The sequence below is a fragment of the Lygodium microphyllum genome, chromosome 11 (genome assembly GCF_053477565.2).
Source record: "Lygodium microphyllum isolate KBCC chromosome 11, Lygodium_microphyllum_v1.1.10, whole genome shotgun sequence".
NCBI lineage: Eukaryota > Viridiplantae > Streptophyta > Polypodiopsida > Schizaeales > Lygodiaceae > Lygodium > Lygodium microphyllum.
This window is the reverse complement of record NC_141145.1, coordinates 9,163,592-9,172,025: the sequence shown is the minus strand read 5'-3', so window position 1 is coordinate 9,172,025 and position 8,434 is coordinate 9,163,592.

Sequence of the window (8,434 nt, the reverse complement as noted above, 5' to 3'; positions counted from 1 at the left end):
GGATTCAATGTGTTTTGTTTCTTACCTGGTGACTTAGGTAAAAGAACTGAAATTATCTCCTTTAATGCTGCATGTGTTCAGATTCTTAAGGATAAAAGAAGAGAAATAAATGACAGTATTATTCTTGCTAGCCTAAGGTATATCCACCCATAATTACTTCTACTTTTTGATATTTTTTTAACAATAAGATTTTTCTTGTTTATACTCGCTATTTCTATGCCTTTTCTAGGTGTGTAATGCATGAGTTTCCTTTGAATATGCAACAAAAAATTGAGGTTTTTGATCCATCTATCTCATTCTTTATGAGGAATGAGCTTGATACAAGTTTTGTTGAGCAGTGGTTCAATCTGATTGACTTCGATACTTTGGAGCTCCTTATAATTCCATATAATGAAAAGTAAGTGATTCAATATTCTATTAGAGTTTTTGAGATTTTATCCTACTAATTTGTTGGGATATGATTGCTTTCAGTTCTCATTGGAGCTTGATTGCAATAGACTGTGTGGATAAGCAATGTTTATTTAATCAACTCTATGAAAGGAAGCCATGGAAATGCTAAATTGTAAGTTATATTATCCAAGGGCTCTTTGATATTTCAATTCTTTTTTTTTGTAAGTACTCTAAATTTCAATATATTTTATATATAGAGGTGCAAAAAGATTAATTGAAGAGCTAGAGAAAAGGCCCCCTATGTCGTTTGATTTGCTTGCAACAATGCGATATAGACAAGTTGCAGTAAGTTATTGATTAAAATAATTGAAACATAAGTTTATTCTATGAACTACCATCTGTAAATTTTGTAGTTTTACTTTGTGTTGGTGGTTGCAGTGTCCTCATCAAGATGATAGCCATTCTTGTGGCTGGAGGGTGATTGCAAATGCTAGAAGAATGGTTAACTTTGTTTATCTTAATGATGATAAACATGTAAAGGTAATATGAAAGATGCTAAACTTTAAGATAGATATTCATTGCAAATAGTCCATTGATGATAAAAATATAGTCTATTTTAAGAACAATAATGAACTAAAACTCTTTTTTCTATAAATGTGTGACAGTTTTCGAAGGATTGCTATGCACCTGAGCATGTTTGGTACGTCAGAGCAAAGCTCTTGAAGTATATAATGGTCAATTGTATACAACCAACAACAGAGATTGGTGGGGATTTACACAATGAAGGAGATGCAATGCCTATAACCACGGAAGGTGAAGCCACAGCTTCAACACCTTTACCAATACCTTCTATACCCAAGACATCAAAGAAAGGCAAAAGGACTCCTAGAAATGATAGTTCTCAAAAAAAAGAAATAGCTTTGCCATATCGCCTTATAAGTCTTCATATATAGAAATTTGCCCTTCGACCCTTGTATATCTCATAGAGATGGCAGGTAGACATCTGCTGCAAAATTTGTACATATATTTTATATTGACAGTAAATATATCTTTTCTTGAATGTCCTTGCAGTGTATATTCTTTTCTCTCCTTTTCGATATCTACAAAAAATAAATTACAAATGTTTGTTAGTTAGAAAGTGAGATCTTGATACACATCTAAGTAGATATAATATGATGTGAAAACTTACTCGTTTCTTGTCAAATTGGAATACAAATAAGCATGGTAGTTCAATGTCTTCATTTTGTAAATCCATCCTCACTTAATGTAGCATACATGATTTTCTGATCTTTAAGATTGCAATAATATCCTCGTTGAACCAAATATCAAGATCCACTATAGGATCTTTGCTGAAATCATCAAGTTTCTTATCTAAAGCAACTAGACTACTACCAAAAAAATGCCATTGACTATAGTAAAAGCTACGGATAAAATTTTGAGTAGCAAACATATATTTACAAGCTATAGAGTCTTGATCTATCTTACATATAATTTTTCCTTATGTCCTTGTATCCCATCCTTCATCAACAAATTGTATGATATGATCATATGTTAGTCTCTTCACTGAAAGTATGGATCTCACAAAATATCTTACATCTATAGCCCTCACTAGTAGCTGGACTTGGCAAAGGCCACTCAAAGCTTGAAAAATCTAGCAAAGGAATGAGGTTTATTGATCCCCATTGGCAATGCCGCATAGGAATAACATAAGAATGGTCATAAAAGAATATTCAATTCTCTGCAAGCTATGTCCTCTTTCTGCCTCTATACATTTCTTCTCCAATTGAACCATGTATAACATCAATAGCATCAATAATAGACTCCACTGGTTGCCATTCCTCAAGATTAGAGGGATAGACATCTACAAGACAAACAAATATTATAATGGAAATTCTTGTGTTTCTTATTTTCTTGCCAGGTGTAGTCATAGTTTGCTTTCCTCCTCCCGTGTTTCTTTTTGAGGTGTTTCCTAATAATTGTGTTTTCTTGCCAGATTAGTGCTTCATATACTTCTCTTTCCAAGTATTTGAGATGAGTGTATATGCAAAACTGTGTTCACGTTCTTAAAGATAATGTGTTCAATTACAATTCCTATGACCTATGTGCTTCTTCTGCTCAATTAGCTTTGAACTTTGAGATCAAAAATATATTCATGTCAGATGACTTTCCTTATGCTAGTGATGTCCAAATGAATGTTTTTCTTTCTAACCCCTTTATGATACTTTTCTAACCATGTTTAAGAAAGGAAAAACTTTAAGAATCAAATTCTTACAAAATTTGGTCTATGCATTGGAAGCTTTGAAGATCCAGGTTCCAAACACAGCTCTCTATGCATGAACACATGTTGCACTAGTATCTCTTTGATGCTATTCTTATTTGCTCCAAGCCTAAAATCTCGGATTCTGCCCTTCCAAGCAGAGATAAACGAGCTCTCATGTCTTTGCCTTTTTCCACGTTTTGCTTGTTGCATGGTGATCCAACTACCTTTGCTAATGATAGTAGGAATCCATCTTCCATCAATTTGGAATGAGTTAAACACTGATATGGATATGATTTGGGAGCTTGGACGCCTTGTTGAAGGTCGAATTTCTATATCCATGGTAGAAGAGAGAGAGATACGCAGAGAGAGAGAGAGAGAGAGAGAGAGGACTAGGTTACCATAACGGAGGAAAAAACAATAGAGGAATAAAAGAAAGGAGGGAAAGAACTGAGCGCCATGCTTTTCACTAATTTGAATTTTGATTGCATCAGTCATTATCATTAATTTAGATATATCATTAAATAAAAGTAGCCGAGACTCTATGCCATTAATGCAAAAGATGTCATAATCATGAATATAAGAGACTAAAAATAGATAGTAAAAATACAAATTCTTAATATTATTATATTTATATATTTTTGTAAAATGAATTTTTATTTTTTTTAAAATAGAAGTTCCGTTACAGAGGCTTTGCTCTTATTGTTCTAGAGCACTCTCTCTCCACATCCTAAAAGGTATTTTCGAGACCTCAAAACTCCCCTAATGTACGCAAGATGATCTTTCAGGAGGATCCTCATGTTACAATATAAGCACCTCTATTGATGATCATGTAGTAGCCTAGAATCTGCATGTTGTGTAGGATCATCATGTTAGACAAAGAGAACAGGCAGTACATACCCCTCAACAAGTTTTGAGATGCTCCACTAAAGCCTCATGTCCTCCTATTTGTTTTGAGCCCTCTATGCATTAAGTCTTGGTCATAGATTCTAATAAGCTCCTTACTTATGAGGCACAGAGGTGATAGTCACACTTTGAAGAGAACCATGTAACTTGAGTTTGATTCATTGTAGAAAAATCATGCATGAAGTATCCTTAGTTTCCCTAATCCAACATAGAAGGCCCGTTTGGTTGCAAAGGATTTAAACAAGAAAGGAAGTTGATTTTAATGAGATGTTCTCCCTTGTGGTCAATATGACTACCTTGCGCTTGGTTTTGGCCTTGGTTGCATAGTTAAATCTTGAGATTTATCAAATGGATGTGAAGAAAACTTTCTTATGCAAGAACTTGCATAAGGACATTTATATGCAACAGCCTAAGGGCTTCATAGACAAGGGCAAGGAACACCTGGTATGCAAGTTGAGAAAAAGTATCTATGGACTTAAGCAAGTACCTAGGGAATGATACCACAAGTTTGATGCTTTTGTACATTTGCAGGGTCGTTCCCACAGTATTATGGATCCATATCTTTACACGAAGAAGGCCCACGATGGTAGTTTTATCATTTTGGTCCTATATGTTATTGATATGCTTAATACTAAGAGTTCTCATGCCAAGCTAGATTCTTTGATGACTCGTCTCAGGAAGATCTTTGAGATGAAAGACATGGGGCATACTTCTCACATGCTTAGAATGCGTATTACGTGCAATTGCTCAAGGGAATTTTCTACTTATCCCAAAATGATTACATACACAAAGTACTTGAGTGATTCCATATCTAGGGTGGTAAGTCTATTAGCTACCTGTTACCATGCAGTTAAGGATCACACTGATAATGGACAAGCTCGGAATAGAAAAGCTAAAGTTTAGGAAACACTAGACAAAGTGTTTTTTTATTGTGATAAGACTGAATGGAATGATGACGATCTCAAAGACTTTAAAAACCAATTAAACCTTTTCAAAAAGGTGATGACAAAAGCTTGGGGTGATCAACACTTTACTCACTATATGGTAAGAAGTTTGTATATGTCTGTTTCTTCATTGTCGAACTCATATAATGTTTTTTAATAACTTTCTTTATTTGTTGACTATGCAACATATTTTATACAACCATGCTCCATACTTTATTAAACAATATGAATCTCTATCTATCTGGTCAACCCAAGGTATGGAAAAATCACATTATCAAGCAAGAACAAAATATTTCAGACACACAAGACATGGAGGTGGAAGACACAAAGCCAACAGTTCATTAGAGGTCTTTCAATGGTTCTATCGACAAATCTGGCATAAATGCAAGCTTAAAGATACAACCACATCATGCAATACATCATCTTTAGTAAGGAATATACAAATTGTTACCCAAAGAAGAAAAGATAGATATTTAAATTCTTGCACAAAGCAAAGATTTACAGAATGGTTACAAACCAAACAAAGAGTTGGGAAAAGATGGGTTTCAAGAAACCCTTGATCTTTGGCATCTTCTAGTCTGATTGTGTTGCAGAAGAGTCCTTAGTTTCAGGCACCTTGACAGGGCCTCGAGAGGAGTCCTTAGTTTCGGGCACCTCAACAGGGCCTTTAGAGGAGTCCTTGGTTTCAAGTAGCTCGACAGTGCCTCTAGAGGAATCTTTTGTTTCATCCCACTCAATAAGACCTCTGTATTTCAAAAAATCATGTTTCTGATAGCCTGGAAGAAGCTTCAAATTCTTACTATCTCCGACATAAGAGAGCAAATAGGAGCCAAGAACTCCAAAATATCCAGCTCTAGATCCACTATATCCAGGCATGAAGCCAAAAACTCTTATGGCTTCTTCCTTCTCCACTAAAATGATCTTGTCCAAACCTCTGCTGAAAACTTGAGATCCAATTACCTTTGAGATAGCTCTCAAAGCCATCATTGGGAGACTTGGAGAGCTTGACAATCTACTATGATATATTACAATTGTTTGATTGTTTAAGTTTCCAATATAATGGCCAAGGCTTTGATTTTTCCCAAGCTTCATTGGCCTAGAGCCCTTGGCCCTTCCAAGAAAGTTGTCCAGATCTTCAATCTCAATCTACACAACAAACCACAAGAGTATAAGATATAAGATATTTATCTATAATGCATAATAAAGTCTAACATAAACTTAATGGGTAACTTCGAATTATATTTCATACCTTAGGGTGTTCGTCTTCTTTGAGAAGACTATCATCATAAAGATTTATTGAACTCTTGGGTTTCTCATCTGATGGAGACTTCAATCTCTCTTTATACCCTACATCATCAATACGAAGTTTCTTCTGGACCTGCAAGAACTCTTCTTCTATATAGGTAGCCCCCCATTTTCATATTCTACGATCTTATTAATACATGTATGTAAGGCTATACAGCTGTCTTGGAAATTCTCTCCCTCAACATCAAGACTTGCTAGTGGTTCTTGTTCATAACCTATAAAATTCATGTCATTTTGGCCCTAACCTACAAGGATTACTGAGCAATAATCTTCTCTGAGATCAAAAAGATGTTGAATATCATTTAGCAACACATATCTCTTCTTGTTGATGAGATAAGTGGGAAATGTTGGAACACATGCAAGAGGACCTTCTTCATCAACCTGTGCACTTGGCTCGATCTCCTTTTCTTCCACCATTGTGATATTGTCACTCTTAAACAAACCTACATCAAAACCTTGGACAAGTTGATTCTCAATATCTTCTTGGAACATCTCCTCCTTCTCTTCGACCTCCTTATCCATACTTGCAATATCCTCTAGCTTTCCCTGTTGGTCTATATCTGGAGAAGAATTTTCCATGTACTGAAGATACAAAATAAATCCAATGTCCTTGTCCATCAGAAGGCATTGGTGTTGATATCTGTGGAAAGGGCAACATGTTTCTCTCTTCCTAAATTCCTCATCAATGAGGTTGAACCTGCCTAGCAAAGTTGACCTGGCTGTACTGGTGGCTCCCATGACATCACTATAATGAACAAATCCATTGACTTCTAAACCTTACACATGTTTATCATAAAAATATATGTACTCCTTAAGTTTATCTTCAAGATCCTCCAATAACTCCTTCAAATCAAAAGAAACATTGAAAATTTCCCTGAATAGCTAAACTTGGAAGAATTTCCAATTGTGTGTAAGAAATCAAAGAGCCTATCATCAGAAGTCTCCATTAGCTCCTCCTCATCCATTCCTTCCAAAGATAGCTTTCTCTTTGTCATCTTGACCAACAAAAGATTTCTCCCTGAAAATAAAGCAGAATGGCAATAATGTCCAATAAAACACGATAGAACCATGGAAATAGGCCCCAAAATTACGTTTTCCAAGACCAAAAATAAAAAAAGCAAAAAAAAAATTAAGTGACCAGTGAAACACGAAAACAAGGTGTCCAAAGACAAAAGCTGGTGAAGAAATCGTATTTCATCGGACACTACTTGAAAATGAAAGTTATTTCAAAATTTCACCGGTGAAACGCAATAGTTAGCAACATACCATTAACCAGAGACATTATTTCACGTTTCATCGGTCAATAGATGCAGAACAAGAAGAGAAACATGAACTATGAATTAATTCTATTAAAACACATAAATTTATGATAAAATCCTTTTTGAAAGTGCCATGCTCCTTTTAAAAGAAACAAAGCACATGACATCTGTAATTTTTCAAGTGTTATTAAAAATTCTTTCTATACTAATCAATGAGATTTTGTTCAGATACTTGCAATAACAAAATTTTGTTACCTATCAGAAATTGTTGAACTGCTCTTCAAACACGAAGCAAGGACCTTGAAGGGAAATCGAAACAAAATTTCGAGAGAAAGAAAGACAATATCGGAGAGGAGGACTTCGAAAAGCTTTTATATTGATTGTCAAACGTGTGTTGATAGTTCCAACGAAAAAGTTTACATAATGATGGCAAAATAAACGCGACCGCAAATTTGGACAAAATTTTCAATATTTTTGCACGTACGAAATACCTCAGAATACGTGCGCACGTGTCTCACTTAACACACCCTATCAAATTTCTCAGAAGACGTGTGCACTCCTGTTTTTCAAGAATACGTCGCATGTGTTTTACTTAACACTTCGCCAAGTAATGCATGTACCATCGATTTTAAAAAAATCCCCCAATAAATGGAAACAACGGCCAAATTCATTTCATATTTTTATGGTCATGGAGCACATTTTCGTGGTCATGCATTAGGGTCTTTGAGCTGTGGTTGTAAAGAACGTATTCACGTTTCACCAGAGCTATTGACAAAATTGGTTCTAAACGGATTTTTCCCAGCAAAGCGCCAAAGAAGGTATGGTTTTCTACATCCGTCCTTCTCAATGCCTAGGCATCCATTCAATGCATATTTTTTTAATACTTTTCCTTAATGTTTTATAACATTATGACCCTATGAGCACTATAAACGAACTTTTTTCCCTAGTGTGAGCCTATGAGCACTATAAAGAATTATTTTCCCTAATGTTTTATAACATTGCTTCTATGGCTTTAATGGTGTGGAGATTTTAGGTAATTGTAATGGCATTCCTTAGATTAATGTTTTGTTTTTCTTTGTTTTGTTGATTCTTTTGCTATTTATGTGTTGTCTGGTGAAACGTGAAAACAACATGCTGCAAGGAGGTCTCTTATCTGAAACTCGCGTTTCACTGGACACATTGGACAAGAAGTAACATGTCTTTTTTTGGCAGATGGCTAGGACTAAAGCAATAGCAAGGAAGGAGAAGATTGATCCTAGGGGTTTAACATCAAAGATTCATCAATCTTCAAAGCCTCAAAAGCTCTCTAGAAAGTCAAAGCCAAAGAGAAAGTTTTCTCAAAATGTCAGGTGCCTAAGGGAGATTAGGAAGGC